Consider the following 22,221-nt stretch of genomic DNA (forward strand, 5'->3'; position numbering starts at 1 on the left):
CTCATTTCATCCTATACAATGTTACAAAGCAGTCATTGTTAGCATCACTGCTACATAATTGTCGTCACAAGTCCTCCTCCAGAATAGTTTGATAAAAGCTATGAATTATGAAGGCCCCATCATCAATAGTTCTCATCATAGCACTACTTTCTACAAAATTAGCCTCAGTGAAGATACCCTATCCGCGAAAGAAGAACATGCGAACTGTAGAATATGACTATCGATCCCAGACATCTAATACCTATAGGGAGCCAATGCAAGATTGAAAGCACAAGTGCTCCCTAGGTGGTTTTGATAATTGATGACAACATATCTCTTGTTGGACTAACACTTCTATCTAGCATGTTTCAGATAAGTTCAACAATGGAGTGGCATGGACTAAAGGTTGTGGGAACTCCTTCAAGATGCTAAGGACAAGGGATTGGCTAAAGCTTCAAGCTCAAGACTCTTCACTTTTACATTTTAGTGATCCAATATCACATTGAGTCCATAGGAAAAGCCAATACTATTAAGGAGGGATGAGGTGTTGCTTAATGAGCCTCTTGCTTCATGTGCTTAGTGATATGCTCCAAAACCCTCAACTACTTTCCCATATCCACATATGACCTAAACCCTAAGCCAAACTCGGTCCTACCGATTCTTCCTACCCGGCGCCACCGAGTTTCACTTGTCATTAGCCACTGCCAAACCCTAGCAATTCGGTTCTACCGATAAGGATCTCGGTCTCACCGAGATGGGGTTGCAAACTCTCTGTTTCCCTTTCGTAACTTTTCGGTCTTACCGAAAGAGCGAATCGGTCCCACCAAGATTGCAATGTAAACTCAGTGTTTCCCCTTTGTAACGTTTCGGTCTCACCGAGTTCCACTCGGTCTCACCGAAAGAGCAAATCGGTCCCACCGAGTTTGCCTGACCAACTCTCTGGTTAGCTAATTACCAAATTCGGTCTCACCGAGTTTGTGTAATCGGTCTCACCGAGATTACGTTATGCCCAAACCCTAACCGAATCGGTCCTACCGAGTTGCATGTCAGTCCCACCGAAATTCCTAACGGTCACTAGGTTTACTATTTCGGTCAGACCGAGTTTTCTGATTCGGTCCCACCGAGATTGGTAAATTGTATGTAACGGTTGGATTTTGTGTGGAGGCTATATATACCCCTCCACCTCCTTCTCATTAGAAGAGAGAGCCATCAGAACACACACACCATTCCAACTCATATGTTCTGAGAGAGAACCACCTACTCATGTGTTGAGATCAAGACATTCCATTCCTACCATATGAATCTTGATCTCTAGCCTTCCCAAGTTGCTTTCCACAAAAACCCTCTTTCCACCAAATCCAAATCCTATGAGAGAGAGTTGAGTGTTGGGGAGACTATCATTTGAAGCACAAGAGCAAGGAGTTCATTACCTACACACCATTTGTTACTTCTTGGAGAGTGGTGTCTCCTAGATTGGCTAGGTGTCACTTGGGAGCCTCCGACAAGATTGTGGAGTTGAACCAAGGAGTTTGTAAGGGCAAGGAGATCGCCTACTTCGTGAAGATCTACCGCTAGTGAGGCAAGTCCTTCGTGGGCGATGGCCATGGTGGGATAGACAAGGTTGCTTCTTCGTGGACCCTTTGTGGGTGGTTGCTTCTTCGTGGACCCTTCGTGGGTGGAGCCCTGTGTGGACTCGCACAACCGTTGCCCTTGGGTGGAGCCCTGTGTGGACTCGCGCAACCGTTACCCTTCGTGGGTTGAAGTCTCCATCAACGTGGATGTAGGATAGCACCACCTATCCGAACCACGGGAAAAACATCCGTGTCTCCAATTGCGTTTGATCTCTTCAAACCCTTCCCTTTACATTCTTGCAAGTTGCATGCTTTACATTCCGCTGCTCATATACTCTTTGCATGCTTGCTTGATATGTATCGTGTGTGTTGAAATTGTGCCTAAACTCCACTTAAACCGAAAAAGCTTAAAAATTACAACTTTAGCACTAAGTGTCTAATCACCCCCCTCTAGACACATCTACTTCTAGATCCTACAAGTGGTATCAGAGCTTTGGTCTCCATTGCCTTGGTTTAATCACCATTGGAGGAAGATGGATGTGTCTACTCTAGGGAGTCTTAGACATAGAGTGCCTATTCTTGATGGAAAGTATTTTCATGAGTGGAAAAATGAGATGCTTGTAATCTTCAATCAATATCATTTGAACAAGTATATTGCTAGCCCTTGTGCACCCCATATTGATCCCTTGCATCCTACCCTAGATGAAGATATTGCCATGATTCGCAATCTTAGAACTATTGAGCTCATCATTAGAGGATTGCCCAAAAATTTGATTGCTAGTTTGCCTACTCAAAATTGCGCCTATACTATATGGAAATTTCTTGAGGAAAGGTTTCCCAATCATTCCTTGAAAACTTTGGATGAAATTATCCATAAATCTATTGCCTTGAGTAAGATGAACTCTAGTGATCCTAGTTTTGGTAAATGTCTTCTTGAACTTGCCAATCTTAAGCATGCTAAAGGAGATGTTGGAATCATTAATGATATCTTATTCAAAGCTATAAGAATTCATAAAAGTAACCACTTTGATCATTTATCTAATGAATTACCCTCTCTAGGAAATGATGAGTCACAAGATCATGATGAACATGAATATTATGATGATGATGATAGTGACTTCGATCTTGATGATGCAATGAGACATTTTGGTCTTATGGCTAATCTTCGGGGATATGAATCAGGAGGAAAGGAATGGGTTCTTGATAGTGGATGTACTGATCATATGACCGGAGATGAAGAGATGTTTCATGAGCTTGCTGAAAACAACGGCCCTCGAAAATATGTCACCTTTGGTGATAATTCAAAGGGTAAAGTGGTTGGCCTTGGTAAGGTGGCCATCTCACATGATAGTTCCATTCAAAATGTCATGCTCGTTGAATCTCTTGGCTACAACTTACTTTCAGTATCTAGACTTGCTGATTTCGGTTTGAATGTCCTATTTACTGAGGTAGATTGCCAAGTATTTCGTCGAGACAATCATAAAATGGTCTTTACGGGTACGCGTAGAGGTGATCTTTACATTGTCGATTTCTCTAAAAAGGCACAACCTAAAACTTGCTTTGTTGCTAAATCCTCAAAAGGTTGGTTGTGGCATAGACGACTAGGTCACGTTGGCATGAGAAACCTTGACAAGCTTATTAAAGGAAATCATATCCTTGGAGTTAACGATGTCATATTTGATAAGGATAGACTTTGCAGTGCTTGTGAAGCAGGTAAACAGGTTGGAGGAAGACATCCCGTGAAGAACATCATGACCACAAGGAGGCCACTCGAGCTGCTTCACATGGATCTTTTTGGTCCCAATGCCTACAAGAGTCTCGGTGGAAATTCTTTTGGTCTAGTTATAGTTGATGATTTTTCAAGATTTACGTGGGTGTTCTTTCTTAATGACAAGTCGCAGGTCCAGAAGATCTTCAGAAACTTCGCTAGGAAAGCCCAAAATCAGTTTGATGTGAAGATCAAGAAGGTTCGGAGTGACAACGGAACGGAGTTTAGGAACGCAAATGTGGACACCTTTCTTGACGAAGAAGGGATTTCACACGAGTTCTCGGCTACATACACACCTCAACAAAATGGAGTTGTTGAGAGGAAGAACCGGACGCTCATCGAAATGGCAAGAACGATGCTTGATGAATACAAGACGCCAAAGCACTTTTGGGCAGAAGCGGTCGAGACAGCTTGTCACGCAACAAATCGCTTATATCTTCACAAGCTACTCAGCAAGACGGCATACGAGCTTCTCACCGGTAACAAACCCCAAGTTGGATACTTTCGAGTATTCGGCTCAAAGTGCTACGTTCTTGATAAGCATCGTCGTTCAAAGTTTGCTCCTAAATCTCATGAAGGTTTTCTACTTGGTTATGGATCAAACTCTCACACTTACCGTGTCTACAACAATTTCACCCGAAAGGTTGAAGAGACGGTAGATGTGAAGTTTTATGAATCTAATGGCTCGCAAGTAGAGCAATTGCCAATTGATGTAGGAGACAAAGACCCTTCAGAAGCAATTCGAGACTTGTCCATTGGCAAAATTCGTCCAACGGAGGTGAAGGAGAGTACTTCATCCGTCCAAGTGGAAGCTTCTACTTCACGACAAGGTGAACCAAGAATCGACACGGAAGCATCCACAAGTGGGACACATCAAGATGAAGAAAACGAGGAAATACGTCAAGACGAACATCAACAACCTCCTTCTCCACCACGACAAGAGAACGACGACGTCAACAATGAAGAAGGCCAAGAAGAAGAACAAGATGAAGAAGATGTTCAACGAAGACCCAAGCAAAAGCTCTCACAAGTTCGAGCAAGAATTGCCAAAGATCATCCCGTCGAGCAAATCCTCAATGATATACAAACCGGGAGAATCACTCACTCAAAAACTCGTTTAGCTAACTTTTGTGAAAACTATTCATTCATCTCTAGCATTGAACCAATGAAGGTTGAAGAAGCATTGGAAGATCCGGATTGGATAAACGCTATGCATGAAGAGCTACATAATTTTGAGAGAAACCAAGTTTGGACATTGGTTGAGAAGCCCGACAACAACCACAACATCATTGGTACCAAATGGGTGTTTCACAACAAGCAAGATGAAGATGGACAAGCGGTCCGCAACAAAGCACATCTCGTCGCCCAAGGATACACACAAGTCGAAGGTATGGACTATGGTGAGACGTATGCTCCCGTTGCTAGACTTGAGTCCATTCACATCTTACTTGCCTATGCTAATCACCATAATATCACCTTGTACCAAATGGACATTAAGAGTGCTTTTCTAAATGGAGAAATAGAGGAGGAAGTCTATGTCAAACAACCTCCCGGCTTTGTCAATCCTAAGAAACCAAATCATGTTTACAAACTTCACAAAGCTCTTTATGGTCTTAAACAAGCTCCTAGAGCATGGTATAAATGCTTGACCAAGTTCCTTACTACAAGTGGTTTTGAAATTGGTAAAATTGACTCTACTCTTTTTACTAAAAGGGTTAATGGAGAACTATTTGTATGCCAAATTTATGTTGATGACATCATATTTGGTTCAACTAACCCTCTCTTTAGTGAAAAGTTTGGAAAGCTAATGTCAGAGAAGTTTGAGATGTCTATGATGAGTGAACTCAAATTCTTTCTTGGGTTGCAAATCAAGCAAACTAAGGAAGGTACATTTGTCTCTCAGACAAAGTACACCAAGGACTTATTCAAGAAGTTCAATATGCAAGAATGCAAAGGTATGTCTACACCCATGCCTACTAGTGGACATAATGATTTAACCAAAGATGGTGAACCAGTTGATCAAAAGGTTTATCGCTCTATGATTGGTTCATTGTTATACCTATGTGCTTCACGTCTTGATATTATGCTAAGTGTATGCATGTGTGCACGATATCAAGCTGCTCCTAAAGATTGTCATCTTAAGGCTGTGAAAAGGATAATGAGATATTTAATCCATACACCAAATTTTGGCATTTTGGTATCCTAAGAGGTCTTCTTTTGATCTTGTTGGCTATTCCGACTCGGATTATGCCGGAGACAAGGTTGATAGAAAGTCCACTTCGGGTACTTGTCAATTTCTTGGTAGATCTCTTGTGTCTTGGTCTTCCAAGAAACAAAACTCGGTATCCTTATCCACCGCCGAAGCTGAATACATTGCCGCTGGTTCATGTTGCGCTCAATTACTTTGGATGACTCAAACTCTTAAAGATTATGGGATTTATGTGAAACATGTTCCACTGCTTTGTGATAATGAAAGTGCTATCAAAATTGGTCATAATCCTGTACAACATTCTCGAACTAAGCATATTGAAGTTCGTCATCATTTCATTCGAGATCATGTTGCTAAGGGTGACATCAATCTTAAGCATGTTTGCACCGATAAGCAATTGGCGGATATATTCACTAAACCGCTTGATGAGAAAGTGTTTTGCAGGTTGAGAGGAGAATTGAACATCATTGATGCTTCGAATTTGGAGTAGAAACTCCATTGGATACATGCAAGACATGAGCTTATGACTAATCCATGATGTATCTCTTATGATAACTATCTTATGTCTTGGATATATTTGCACCTTGCATGTTGTCTAACCCATGTAGGTGCTTGGTTGAATCTAATTCCATGAGATTGCGACTCACTCACATCTTGAGCAATCTCTACAAGACCAAGACTCTACACAATAGTGGTTGAAGACAAGGAAGCACAAAACCATTAAAACATATCCTTTGACAAATTCTATATCAAGCTCATGATTGTCATTTTTGGATACACAAGTGCTCTTCCTTGCAAGAACTAACCCATGTAGGTAGATGAACTCAAACTCCAAGTGGTGCTCCCAACTCTTGATGAACTACATCAACCTTGAGCACCCACACAAGTTCAACTACATGAGCAAGAACTACATCACTACCCAAGGTATGTTATTCCATCTTTGAGAAGCTTTACTCCAAGACATGAGTCAAAGCAACTCAACAAGATGTGAATACAACAAAATGCTTAAACGAAAAATGGTAACCCCATTTTGAGCTTAAACGATGAGTATGACCTATGATCAAGTGTCCTCACTTGACTCCTAAGTCAATATACTCTAACATAGGTGACTATGTCACTGCCCAATTCTAGATGAAGTTCTCTTGTGTCCTTTTCTGAGTTATCGCATTTGTTCCTTGCATATTTGTTTCCTTCTCTCTCACAAAAAAAACAAAAAAAGTTCATCTAGAAACTTTCACTCTTTTCCTTTTTGCTCTTGTTCTGCATATTTCTGCATCAAATTCCTTGCAAATCCTTCAGCTAATTCTTTGCAAATCTTTGTGAGATCTTACTTGCCTAGTGAGCTGAGGTGACAAGTGTTTTTCTCTGTGTAAACTCGGTTTCACCGACTTGCAAATTTCGGTCCAACCGAATCTTTTCGGTACCACCGAAATATGCCACTCGGTGCCACCGACTTTGCAATCAGAAAAACAGTTTGCCACTTGTTCTACATTTCTTCGGATCCAGCTCCACTCAATGAATCTTGTCCTCCACAAGCATCACAATTTTATCCTTTGCTTTGTGCTGAATCTCAAGGACCAAACCTATTCGGCGGATTCCAGGAAAAACCTTCTTGGAAATTGATGTCAAAGGGGGAGAGAGAGATCACATCAAAGCTTGTAGGAGAGAGAGAGATCACATCAAGGGAGAGAAACAGCCTCAAGGACCAAACCTACAAGAGAGAAAGTATTAAGGGGGAGAGAGAGACCTCAAGGGAGAGAAAGTCTCAAGGATCCCAGTTGTTGTTAAGGGGGAGCGAGAGATTTCCAGGGACAGAAAATACTCGAGGATCCCAGATGCTTGATGTTCAAGAGGAGAGATGCCACATGTCTTTTTTTGGGGGAAAGACATGTTCATATAAACTCATTTGAATTAAGTTCTATTCATATCCTTCAGCTCTGATTTTCTGTTTCCTATCTTCTCCCAATATCTCATGTAAGATTCAGGGGGAGCAAGACACCTAAGGGAAAAGAAATCATCCAAATTCATTGCATATCTTTATTCTTGGGGACATGTTGAATCCAATGTGGTACCTTGTACTCACTCTCTACATGTCATCCCAGTCTTGGTATTCTTGTGGTTTCTTTTGTTTGCTCTGGCTAGTGGACGTACCTGTGTTATCTAACCTTGTTTGTGCAGGTTCATTCCATCCTAAGCCAACTCGAGACCACAAGGTAAGTATATGCATCAAAATCATGAGTATGAGGAGTTCTTGCTTATGTACATACTGTTTGCAAGAAGGACTCATGAGCATGAAGGTATTTTCCTTGATAATCTTTTGCTCTGATGCATATGGCCAAGATACATGTAACACATTGCCTACTCTGTTATGATTATGCTCTCACATGCCTCTAAATTTCATATTTACATGAGTGCATACATGTAAGGGGAGCCTATGCTTGCTACATGTTCTTCCAAAGATTTACTTGCTGTTCTTTATATCTTTATCTAAAGCTTTGATGTATGTTGCCATCAATTACCAAAAAGGGGGAGATTGAAAGCACAAGTGCTCCCTAGGTGGTTTTGATAATTGATGACAACATATCTCTTGTTGGACTAACACTTCTATCTAGCATGTTTCAGATAAGTTCAACAATGGAGTGGCATGGACTAAAGGTTGTGGGAACTCCTTCAAGATGCTAAGGACAAGGGATTGGCTAAAGCTTCAAGCTCAAGACTCTTCACTTTTACATTTTAGTGATCCAAGATCACATTGAGTCCATAGGAAAAGCCAATACTATTAAGGAGGGATGAGGTGTTGCTTAATGAGCCTCTTGCTTCATGTGCTTAGTGATATGCTCCAAAACCCTCAACTACTTTCCCATATCCACATATGACCTAAACCCTAAGCCAAACTCGGTCCTACCGATTCTTCCTACGCGGCGCCACTGAGTTTCACTTGTCATTAGCCACTGCCAAACCCTAGCAATTCGGTTCTACCGATAAAGATCTCGGTCTCACCGAGATGGGGTTGCAAACTCTTTGTTTCCCTTTCGTAACTTTTTGGTCTTACCGAAAGAGCGAATCGGTCCCACTGAGATTGCAATGTAAACTCAGTGTTTCCCCTTTGTAACGTTTCGGTCTCACCGAGTTCCACTCGGTCTCACCGAAAGAGCAAATCGGTCCCACCGAGTTTGCCTGACCAACTCTCTGGTTAGCTAATTACCAAATTCGGTCTCACCGAGTTTGTGTAATCGGTCACACCGAGATTACATTATGCCCAAACCCTAACCGAATCGGTCCTACCGAGTTGCATGTCAGTCCACCGAAATTCCTAACGGTCACTAGGTTTACTATTTCGGTCAGACCGAGTTTTCTGATTTGGTCCCACCGAGATTGGTAAATTGTATGTAACGGTTGGATTTTGTGTGGAGGCTATATATACCCCTCCACCTCCTTCTCATTAGAAGAGAGAGCCATCAGAACACACACACCATTCCAACTCATATGTTCTGAGAGAGAATCACCTACTCATGTGTTGAGATCAAGACATTCCATTCCTACCATATGAATCTTGATCTCTAGCCTTCCCAAGTTGCTTTCCACAAAAACCCTCTTTCCACCAAATCCAAATCCTATGAGAGAGAGTTGAGTGTTGGGGAGACTATCATTTGAAGCACAAGAGCAAGAAGTTCATTACCTACACACCATTTGTTACTTCTTGGAGAGTGGTGTCTCCTAGATTGGCTAGGTGTCACTTGGGAGCCTCCGACAAGATTGTGGAGTTGAACCAAGGAGTTTGTAAGGGCAAGGAGATCGCCTACTTCGTGAAGATCTACCGCTAGTGAGGCAAGTCCTTCGTGGGCGATGGCCATGGTGGGATAGACAAGGTTGCTTCTTCGTGGACCCTTTGTGGGTGGTTGCTTCTTCGTGGACCCTTCGTGGGTGGAGCCCTGTGTGGACTCGCGCAACCGTTGCCCTTGGGTGGAGCCCTGTGTGGACTCGCGCAACCGTTACCCTTCGTGGGTTGAAGTCTCCATCAACGTGGATGTAGGATAGCACCACCTATCCGAACCACGGGAAAAACATCCGTGTCTCCAATTGCGTTTGATCTCTCCAAACCCTTCCCTTTACATTCTTGCAAGTTGCATGCTTTACATTCCGCTGCTCATATACTCTTTGCATGCTTGCTTGATATGTATCGTGTGTGTTGAAATTGTGCCTAAACTCCACTTAAACCGAAAAAGCTTAAAAATTGCAACTTTAGCACTAAGTGTCTAATCACCCCCCTCTAGACACATCTACTTCTAGATCCTACATAGATGGATTGGAACTTTAAACCAACTTGATGATTCCAAATTTTATGATGTTTCTAGGCTTTGTTTTGTGCCTACATAGTAGGCTTTGCCGCATTTATTGTGCTTGCGCACCTCTTTTTTGCCTCTTGACCAACAAACCATATCTAGATGTGTTTGGGAGTTTATGGAACGAACACCAGGATATGGTGATGCAATCACGTCAACACATGTGATACAAGATTACCATAAAAATCAATGGAGGGATCTAGAGTGCAAGATGGTGCATGGTACAAGTGCACACACTCGTACCGCGCGCCTCCGCCTCGACTTCACCCCCACGGTCAGATCATGAATCAAAGATAGATAGCTACCATAAATCATCCAGACATACAAAACCCTAGCTATTGAAAGGAATCCAGAGGGGGAATCAAGAAGGAGTCTGCCATCAACATCATTTTGTGCAAGGAGACGCCAACATCAATCACCTTCACCATCATATTTTTGGTCATCCATCTTCAACTCGTTGTAATACCATGCCCTAGTGGATCCGTACGTGTATTACTCAAATTTATCATTCATATTTACAATTTCTATTTGTATGATGTCTGCCATCTCCATGTGTGAGTACTTCCCTTAGTTTCCGGGGATATGGATGAACCTTGGTATTTATAGAAGTTGAACGCTTATAAGGATATGAGATTCTCTGTTGATTGGTTTAGTAGTTTCCATGAATGATGTGAAGGAGGACCACTCAACATTTCTGCCTTAATGGTCAGGAAGCACATTACTATCGTTGTAAAGCTTACAGTGATGAGGTAATTCGAGCTGAGAGTGAAAGCCTCTCAACCTCGCTTTTGCAACTGATAGGGGAGCAGCGAAGAACCCTTTCCAGGTCACATATATGGGAAAACCCTTAATTACCATAGTGAGAACCAGGCTGGGGAAACTACGATAGTGGCGTTCTTGGTATGAAGTCTACCTCGAGTAGAACATATTCTGTACCCAGATCCACTCAATCAAAAACATAAAGAGTGGCTCAAGTATCCAACCTAGAACTATGCAATAGTATATGTTACGTTAGAAACATACAAATGGGAATTCTAGACTCCCTAAGAGCGCTTTAATCCTCTACCGGTTTCAACGTTTATTCACCCCACTGTGGTCTTTGTTGGGAACGCTGTAATTTCAAAAAAATTCCTACGCACACGCAAGATCATGGTGATGCATAGCAATGAGAGGGAAGAGTGTCGTCCATGAACCATCGTAGACCGTAAGCGGAAGCGTTATGAAAACACGGTTGATGTAGTCGTACGTCTTCATGATCGACCGATCCCTAGTACCGAACGTACGGCACCTTCGCGATCTGCACACGTTCAGCTCGGTGACGTCCCGTGAACTCACAATCCAGTAGAGCTTCGAGGGAGAGTTTCATCAGCACGACGGCGTGATGACGGTGATGATGATGCTACCGGAATAGGCCTTCGCCTAAGCACTGCTACGATATAACCGAGGTGGATTATGGTGGAGGGGGGCACCGCACACGGCTAAAAGATCAATGATCAACTTGTGTGTCCATGGGGTGCCCCTCCCCCGTATATAAAGGAGTGGAGGAGGGGGAGGGTCGGCCCTCTCTATGGCGCGCCCTAGGGGAGTCCTACTCCCTCCGGGAGTAGGATTCCCCCCTTCCAAGTAGGAGTAGGAAAGGAAGGAAAGAGGAGAGAGGGAAGAAGGAAAGGGGGCCAGCCCCCCTCCCAATTCGGATTGGGCTTGGGGGGAGTGCCTCCCTCCTTTCCCTTCCCTCTCCTCTATTCCACTAAGGCCCAATAAGGCCCATATACTCCCCGGGGGGTTACGGTAACCTCCCGGTACTCCAAAAAAATGCCCGAACCACTCAGAACCATTCCAATGTCCAAATATAGGCTTCCAATATATCGATCTTTACGTCTCGACCATTCCAAGACTCCTCGTCATGTCCGTGATAAAATTCGGGACTCCGAACTACCTTCGGTACATCAAAACACAAAAACTCGTAATACCGATCATCACCGAACGTTAACCGTGCGGACCCTACGGGTTCGAGAACTATGTAGACATGACTGAGACTCACTTCCAGTCAATAACCAATAGTGGAACCTGGATGCTCATATTGGTTCCTACATATTCTACGAAGATCTTTATCGGTCAAACCGCATAACGGTATACGTTGTTCCCTTTGTCATCGGTATGTTACTTGCCCGAGATTCGATCGTTGGTATCTCAATACCTAGTTCAATCTCGTTACCGGCAAGTCTCTTTACTCGTTCCGTAATGATACATCTCGTAACTAACTCATTAGCTACATTGCTTGCAAGGCTTATAGTGATGTACATTACCGAGAGGACCCAGAGATACGTCTCCGACAATCGGAGTGACAAATCCTAATCTCGATCTATGCCAACTCAACAAAATACCATCGGAGACACCTGTAGAGCACCTTTATAATCACCTAGTTACGTTGTGACATTTGGTAGCACACAAAGTGTTCCTCCGGTATTCAGGAGTTGCATGATCTCATAGTCATAGGAACATGTATAGTTATGGAGAAAGCAAAAGCAACAAACTAAACGATCATCATGCTAAGCTAACGGATGGGTCAAGTCAATCACATCATTCTCTAATGATGTGATCCCGTTAATCAAATGACAACTCATGTCTATGGTTAGGAAACATAACCATCATTGATTCAACGAGCTAGTCAAGTAGAGGCATACTAGTGACACTCTGTTTGTCTATGTATTCACACATGTACTAATTTTCTGGTTAATACAATTCTAACATAAATAATAAACATTTATCATGATATAAGGAAATATATAAATAATAACTTTATTATTGCCTCTAAGGCATATTTCCTTCAGCCTTTTGGTTCTTTTGCGTTATTTACTTTTGTTCGTATGTTACTCAAAATCATTATAAACTCTCCGCCTTCATTTTTCTTTGCTTCTACAACTAACTTGCAGGAGCATTACCATAAGTCTGTAAAAGGAATAAGTCCTATTCCTTTGCTCCCTATGGGATCGATACTCTTACTTCGAAAAGGCCACAACTAAACCATGTGCACATATAGGCAATCACAACTCTCTGACGATCTAACCAACATCTCACCCATGATGTAACATCCCAATTTTCAATTTGGATGTTAATCATTAGGTCATCATATGCATCCATGCTCTTTGCATTTTTAGTTTGGTTTATTTGGCCGTTTTGATCTAATAGACCTTAAGCAACTCAAGGACCATTTGAGAGAGTTGGAAGTTTTCATAAAATAACTTTTTGAATTTTTCAAAATTGGTAAACTGGATCAAGGTGATTTTTATTTGAAATTTATTTTCCATGTATTTCAAAATAAATAAAATAACGATAGAAGATAATACGACTTCTTCAAAACAGAGGAAATAATGGAAATTTAGTTTTAAATAAAAATATATTATTTATTTGATTTTTATTTGAGTTTTATTCGAGTAAATTAGGGAAAAATTACATTTTAGCCCGGAAAAATGTTCATGTTGTCCTAAATATTAGTAGAGGACCGTGAAAATTGTTTTTGGGATTTTAGCATTTTTATTTATTTTATTTTGGAATTTTCCATTCGGTGAAATTCTTAAAAAAAACTTTTCGGACCGACTGGGCCGAAGCCCAATCGGCCCATGCGCGCCGCCGCCTCCCCGGAGTCCGCCTCTAGCACATGCCGCCGCCGCCAGAGAATCCAGCTCAGACTCTCTCCGCCGCCGTCGCCTCCTGCCCCAAGCAGGCCCCTCCCCGAACTTTTATAAGCCGGAGCCCCGCCGCCCCCTCCTCCTCAGCCACTTTCCGCCTACCGACGCCTGCCGCCCACTGCCGAGCGCCGCCGCCGCCCCACGCTGCTCTCCGCCGCCGACGCCGCCTGCCACCACCGCCGCCGCTGCCTCTTGCCGCTGCCCTCGCTCGTCGGAGGAAGCCGACGCCGCCGCCGGTTTCTTTTGCTGAACCGGTAAAAACCTGCCCGGTCTACTTTTTGTTTTTTCGCTAGATAGGTTTTATTTTTAGGGTTCGCTAATTAGCGAATGTTCACCCGATCTTATCAGTTAGCGAACAAAATTCGTTCATTAGTTTTTATTAGCGAACGTTCGTTCGTTAGGTTTTTCTTTTTTGTTTTATTTTCAGCCAAGGACCTATCTGTAATTACTTTTATTGCAGATTAGTCCCTGATCTTAAAACATTCGCTACTTTTTGCTCGTTTGTCCAAATCCAGTGAAACCAACGCCAAAATCTTCGTCTCATTTCCTCTGTCAAGATAATCAACTTGAACATGATTTTGGAAATTTAAAATTTGGTTTCAAGTAGATTTGAATTTGAACTTATTTTGAGCGTAGTTTGAGTTTCGTAACTCTGATTCGATTATTTCTTTTTGTAAATCGAAGCTCTTCACTTGAACTTCCAGTTTAGATCTTTTCTTTTGGGTTTTACCCTTGCATATTATGCTTGAGTGCTTATGTATGCTATTGCTTGTTCACGATAGAGTTTTCGGAGTGCGAGGCTTGCTACTATGAATCTCTAGGGTTTTCCGATCATCAACAAGGCAAGTAACACTTTGATCATATCCCTTTATTACCAAGTTTTTATGCATTAGTTTCAACCCTCAAATATTGCATGAATAGGATTTGATAACATGTGGGTATTGGGAAGTAGTTGATGAGGTAGGAACCTATTATCTTATATTCAAACTTTGGGTGTTTCCACGTTGTGCTTACTGCTATGCTATGCTCGTAGACGTGCTTTGGTTTGAGTGATTCATGAAAGATGTGAGAGTTACTATTAATGGTTAACTTAAGGTGGCTACTTTAATACACATCTGGATGGATTGGTTGTGGGCACCTGGGGATATACCAGTGTTGTCCAAGTTGATCCCGGGGAACCCGTGTGATCATCCTTTGGTTTGCCACCCAGGCTCAAAGGGATCATAATGTTATTCAAGCTAGAAACTTCCGTGTGTAGCCACAAGCCATTATGGGCACTGGCATAGTTGAGTATGTTGCGTGACATCTTTCAGTGGTAGGCGAGCAGATGTAGGGGATGTAGGTGGTACTGTCTACCCATCGTAAAGAGTTAATGCTTCTGAAAGACTATGTCTCGGTCATCCGTTTCTCAAACATCATGCAGTGCGAGAAATCCAATGGAGGAGATCGAGTCTTGTGGGGAAAAGTGCGCAAACCTCTGCAGAGTGTACAAACTAATCATGGTTAGCCATGTCCCCGGTTATGGACATCTTGAGTATCTAGTGCTTGAATTATTATGTTGATCTCATCACTTTACTTAATTAATTTTGTCGGGTTATTAATTTTGAATTTTGGGATTGAGTTGGGGTTACCTTCTCAATATATTTTTCAACAAACTTTGTAGTTAAATAAAATATATTCCTTTGTTGTAGGAAAAAACTAGCTTTATGCAAATGATAACCATAGAGCCTCCACCAGCCATATATGCATGTAGTGATAGCCGTTATTCTGTTCATTGCTCTATAGTGTTATCTTGCCAGCATATTCCATGTGCTTACCCACACAGGATGCAATGTATCATGTTGAAGAATTTTCAGACGAGGATTAAGGTGCGCTAGGTCGTTGTCATACACTCAGTTTTGCCGTGGAGTTGGATGGACTCATTTATCTTCGAAGCTTCCGCAGTTACCTTATTTAGATGGCCTTCAGCTGTATTATTGTAATAAGTACTCTTTTTGAGACACTGATTACCCACAAGTATAGGGGATCGCAACAGTTTTTGAGGGTAGAGTATTCAACCCGAATTTATTGATTCGACACAAGGGGAGCCAAAGAATATTCTCAAGTATTAGCAGCTGAGTTGTCAATTCAACCACACCTAGAAACTTAATATCTGCAGCAAGGTATTTAGTAGCAAAGTAATATGATAGTAGTGGTAAAGGTAGCAAAAGGTAACGGTAGCAAAAGTAATATTTTTGGTGTTTTGTGGTGATGATAACAATAGCAACGGAAAAGTAAATAAGCGAAGAACAATGTATGGAAAGCTCGTAGGCAATGGATCGGTGATAGAGAATTATGCCAGATGCGGTTCGTCATGTAACAGTCATAACCTAGGGTGACACAGAACTAGCTCCAGTTCATCAATGTAATGTAGGCATGTATTCCGAATATAGTCATACGTGCTTATGGAAAAGAACTTGCATGACATCTTTTGTCCTACCCTCCCGTGGCAGCGGGGTCCTATTGGAAACTAAGGGATATTAAGGCCTCCTTTTAATAGAGTACCAGAACAAAGCATTAACACATAGTGAATACATGAACTCCTCAAACTACGGTCATCACCGGTAAGTATCCCGATTATTGTCACTTTGGGGTTAACGGATCATAACACATAATAGGTGACCATAGACTTGCAAGATAGGATCAAGAACTCTCATATATTGATGAAAACATAATAGGTTCAGATCTAAAATCATGGGACTCGGGCCCTAGTGATAAGCATTAAGCACAGCAAAGTCATAGCAACATCAATCTCACAACATAGTGGATACTAGGGATCAAACCCTAACAAAACTAACTCGATTACATGATAAATCTCATCCAACCCATCACCGTCCAGCAAACCTACGATGGAATTACTCACGCACGGTGGTGAGCATCATGAAATTGGTGATGGAGGATGGTTGATGATGACGATGGCGACGAATTCCCCTCTCCGGAGCCCCTAACAGACTCCAGATCAACCCTCCCGAGAGAGTTTAGGGCTTGGCGGCGGCTCCGTATCATAAAACGCGATGAATCCTTCTCTCTGGTTTTTTTATCCCCGGAAGTGAATATATGGAGTCAGGGTTGAGGTCGGTGGAGCGTCAGGGGGCCCATGAGGTAGGGGGCGCGCCCAGGGGTAGGGCGCGCCCCCACCCTCGTCGACAGGTGGAGGGCCCCCTGACGTGGATCTTCCTTCCTGTATTTTTTATATATTCCAAAATAATTCTCCGTTGATTTTCAGGTCATTCTGAGAACTTTTATTTCTACACAAAAATAACATCATGGCAATTCTGCTGAAAACAGCGTCAGTCCGGGTTAGTTCCATTCAAATCATGCAAGTTAGAGTCCAAAACAAGGGCAAAAGTGTTTGGAAATGTAGATACGACGGAGGCGTATCAACTCCCCCAAGCTTAAACCTTTGCTTGTCCTCAAGAACTTCAGTTGATAAACTGAAAGTGATAAAGAAAAACTTTTACAAACTCTGTTTGCTCTTATTGTTGTAAATATGCAAAGCCAGCATTCAAGTTTTCAGCAAAGATTATGAACTAACCATATTCACAATAACATTTAAATCTCATGTTTACTCATATCAATGACATATTCAACTAGCGAGCAATAATAAATCTCGGATGACAACACTTTCTCAAAACAATCATGATATGATATAACATGATGGTATCTTGCTAGCCCTTTCTGAGACCGCAAAACATAAATGCAGAGCACCTTTAAAGATCAAGGACTGACTAGATATTGTAATTCATGGTAAAAGAGATCCATTCAAGTCATACTCAATGTAAACTAACAGTAATGGATGCAAATGATAGTGGTGCTCTCCAACTAGTGCTTTTTAATAAGAGGATGATGACTCTGCATAAAAGTAAATAGATAGGCCCTTCGCAGAGGGAAACAGGGATTTGTAGAGGTACCAGAGCTCGGTTTTGAAATAGATATGAATAATATTTTGGGTGGTATACTTTCATTGTCAACATAACAACCGAGAGATTGCGATATCTTCCATGCTACACACATTATAGGAGGTTCCCAAACAGAATGGTAAAGTTTATACTCCCCCTCCACCAACAAGCATCAATCCATGGCTTGCTCGAAACAATGAGTGCCTCCAACTAACAACAGTCCCGAGGGAGTTTTGTTTGCAATTATTTTGATTTGATTTGCATAAAGCATGGGACTGGGCATCCCGGTGACCAGCCATTTTCTCATGAGTGAGGAGCGGAGAACACTCCTATTGAGAATAACCCACCTAACATGGAGGATACAGATAGCCCTAGTTGATACATGAGCTATTCAAGCATACAAAATAGAATGTTTATTTGAAGGTTTAGAGTTTGGCACATACAAATTTACTTGGAACGGAAGGTAGATACCGTATATAGGTAGGTATGGTGGCTCATATGGAACTGAAGGAAATATGCCCTAGAGGTAATAATAAAGTTATTATTTATTTCCTTATAATCATGATAAATGTTTATTATTCATGCTAGAATTGTATTAACTGGAAACATAATACATGTGTGAATACATAGACAAACAAAGTGTCACTAGTATGCCTCTACTTGACTAGCTCGTTAATCAAAGATGGTTATGTTTCCTGACCATGAACAATGAGTTGTTATTTGATTAACGAGGTCACATCATTAGTTGAATGATCTGATTGACATGACCCATTCCATTATCTTAGCACCCGATCGTTTAGTATGTTGCTATTGCTTTCTTCATGACTTATACATGTTCCTATGACTATGAGATTATGCAACTCCCGTTTGCCGGAGGAACACTTTGGGTGCTACCAAACATCACAACATAACTGGGTGATTATAAAGGAGCATTACAGGTGTCTCCAAAGGTAGATGTTGGGTTGGCATATTTCGAGATTAGGATTTGTCACTCCGATTGTCGGAGAGGTATCTCTGGGCCCTCTCGGTAATACACATCACATAAGCCTTGCAAGCATTACAACTAATATGTTAGTTGTGAGATGATGTATTACGGAATGAGTAAAGAGACTTTCGGGTAACGAGATTGAACTAGGTATTGGATACCGACGATCGAATCTCGGGCAAGTAACATACCGATGACAAAGGGAACAACGTATGTTGTTATGCGGTCTGACCGATAAAGATCTTCGTAGAATATGTAGGAGCCAATATGGGCATCCAGGTCCCGCTATTGGTTATTGACCGGAGACGTGTCTCTGTCATGTCTACATTATTCTCGAACCCGTAGGGTCCGCACGCTTAAGGTTACGATGACAGTTATATTACGAGTTTATGCATTTTGATGTACCGAAGGTTTTTCGGAGTCCCTGATGTGATCACGGACATGACGAGGAGTCTCTAAATGGTCGAGACGTAAAGATTGATATATTGGAAGCCTATGTTTGGATATCGGAAGTGTTCCGGGTGAAATCGGGATTTTACCGGGTTACTGGGAGGTTACCGGAACCCCCCGGGAGCCATATGGGCCTTATTGGGCTTTAGTTGAAAGGTGAAAGGGCTTCCCATAAGGGCTGCGCGCCTCCCCCCTCCCCTAGTCCTATTAGGACTAGGAGAGGTGGCCGGCCACCCCTCTCCCTCTTTCCCCCTTGGGAATCCTAGTTGGAATAGGATTGGGGGGGGGAGACCTACTCCCGATAGGAGTAGGACTCCTCCTGCGCCCTCCTCCTGGCCGGCGCACCTCTCCCCCTTGGCTCCTTTATATACGGAGGCAGGGGGCACCTCTAGACACACAAGTTGATCCACGTGATCTATTCCTTAGCCGTGTGCGGTGCCCCCTGCCACCATATTCCTCGATAATACTGTAGCGGAGTTTAGGCGAAGCCCTGCTGCTGTAGTTCATCAAGATTGTCACCACACCGTCGTGCTGACGGAACTCTTCCCCGACACTTTGCTGGATCGGAGTCCGGGGATCGTCATCGAGCTGAACGTGTGCTCGAACTCGGAGGTGCCGTAGTTTCGGTGCTTGATCGGTTGGATCGTGAAGACGTACGACTACTTCCTCTACGTCGTGTCAGCGCTTCCGCAGTCGGTCTGTGTTGGGTATGTAGACAACACTCTCCCCTCTCGTTGCTATGCATCACATGATCTTGCGTGTGCGTAGGAAATTTTTTGAAATTACTACGAAACCCAGCAGTGGCATCCGAGCCAGGTTATTTATGTTGATGTTATATGCACGAGTAGAACACAAGTGAGTTGTGGGCGATATAAGTCATGCTGCCTACCAGCATGTCATACTTTGGTTCGGCGGCATTGTTGGACGAGACGACCCGGACCAACCTTACGCGTACACTTACGCGAGACCGGTTCCCCCGACGTGCTTTGCACACAGGTGGCTTGCGGGCGACTGTCTATCCAACTTTAGTTGAACCAAGTATGGCTACGCCCGGTCCTTGCGAAGGTTAAAACGGAGTCTATTTGACAAACTATCATTGTGGTTTTGATGCGTAGGTGAGATTGGTTCTTACTTAAGCCCGTAGCAGCCACGTAAAACTTGCAACAACAAAGTAGAGGACGTCTAACTTGTTTTTGCAGGGCATGTTGTGATGTGATATGGTCAAGGCATGATGCTGAATTTTATTGTATGAGATGATCATGTTTTGTAACCGAGTTATCGGCAACTGGCAGGAGCCATATGGTTGTCGCTTTATTGTATGCAATGCAATCGCGATGTAATGCTTTACTTTATTACTAAACGGTAGTGATAGTCGTGAAGCATAAGATTGGCGAGACGACAACCATGCTACGATGGAGATCAAGGTGTCGCGCCGGTGACGATGGTGATCATGACGGTGCTTCGGAGATGGAGATCACAAGCACAAGATGATGATGGCCATATCATATCACTTAAATTGATTGCATGTGATGTTTATCTTTTTATGCATCTTATCTTGCTTTGATTGACGGTAGCATTATAAGATGATCTCTCACTAAATTATCAAGAAGTGTTCTCCCTGAGTATGCACCGTTGCCAAAGTTCGTCGTGCCCAGACACCACGTGATGATCGGGTGTGATAAGCTCTACGTCCATCTACAACGGGTGCAAGCCAGTTTTTGCACAAGCAGAATACTCAGGTTAAACTTGACGAGCCTAGCATATGCAGATATGGCCTCGGAACACGGAGACCGAAAGGTCGAGCATGAATCATATAGTAGATATGATCAACATAAATGATGTTCACCATTGAAAACTACTCCATCTCACGTGATGATCGGTTATGGTTTAGTTGATTTGGATCACGTAATCACTTAGAAGATTAGAGGGATGTCTATCTAAGTGGGAGTTCTTTAGTAATATGATTAATTGAACTTAAATTATCATGAACTTAGTCCCTGATAGTATCTTGCTTGTTTATGTTGATTGTAGATAGATGGCTCGTGCTGTTGTTCCGTTGAATTTTAATGCGTTCCTTGAGAAAGCAAAGTTGAAAGATGATGGTAGCAATTACACGGACTGGGTCCGTAACTTGAGGATTATCCTCATTGCTGCACAGAAGAATTACGTCCTGGAAGCACCGCTGGGTGCCAGGCCTGCTGCTGGAGCAACACCAGATGTTATGAACGTCTCGCAGAGCAAAGCTGATGACTACTCGATAGTTCAGTGTGCCATGCTTTACGGCTTAGAATCGGGACTTCAACGACGTTTTGAACGTCATGGAGCATATGAGATGTTCCAGGAGTTGAAGTTAATATTTCAAGCAAATGCCCGGATTGAGAGATATGAAGTCTCCAATAAGTTCTATAGCTGCAAGATGGAGGAGAACAGTTCTGTCAGTGAGCATATACTCAAAATGTCTGGGTATAATAATCACTTGATTCAATTGGGAGTTAATCTTCCGGATGATTGCGTCATTGACAGAATTCTCCAATCACTGCCACCAAGCTACAAGAGCTTCGTGATGAACTATAATATGCAAGGGATGAACAAGACTATCCCCGAGCTCTTCGCAATGCTGAAAGTTGCAGAGGTAGAAATCAAGAAGGAGCATCAAGTGTTGATGGTTAACAAGACCACTAGTTTCAAGAAAAAGGGCAAAGGGAAGAAGAAGGGGAACTTCAAGAAGAACGGCAAGCAAGTTGCTGCTCAGGAGAAGAAACCCAAGTCTGGACCTAAGCCTGAAACTGAGTGCTTCTACTGCAAGCAGACTGGTCACTGGAAGCGGAATTGCCCCAAGTATTTGGCAGATAAGAAGGATGGCAAGGTGAACAAAGGTATATGTGATATACATGTTATTGATGTGTACCTTACTAGAGCTCGTAGTAGCACCTGGGTATTTGATACTGGTTCTGTTGCTAATATTTGCAACTCGAAACAGGGACTACGGAATAAGCGGGCACTGGCAAAGGACGAGGTGACGATGCGCGTGGGAAACGGTTCCAAAGTCGATGTGATCGCGGTCGGCACGCTACCTCTACATCTACCTTCGGGATTAATATTAGACCTAAATAATTGTTATTTGGTGCCAGCGTTGAGCATGAACATTATATCTGGATCTTGTTTAATGCGAGACGGTTATTCATTTAAATCAGAGAATAATGGTTGTTCTATTTATATGAGTAATATCTTTTATGGTCATGCACCCTTGAAGAGTGGTCTATTTTTTATTGAATCTCGATAGTAGTAA

The sequence above is a fragment of the Triticum urartu genome, chromosome 5A (genome assembly GCF_056163025.1).
Source record: "Triticum urartu cultivar PI428250 chromosome 5A, HENAU_Tu73, whole genome shotgun sequence".
NCBI classification, from domain to species: Eukaryota; Viridiplantae; Streptophyta; class Magnoliopsida; order Poales; family Poaceae; genus Triticum; species Triticum urartu.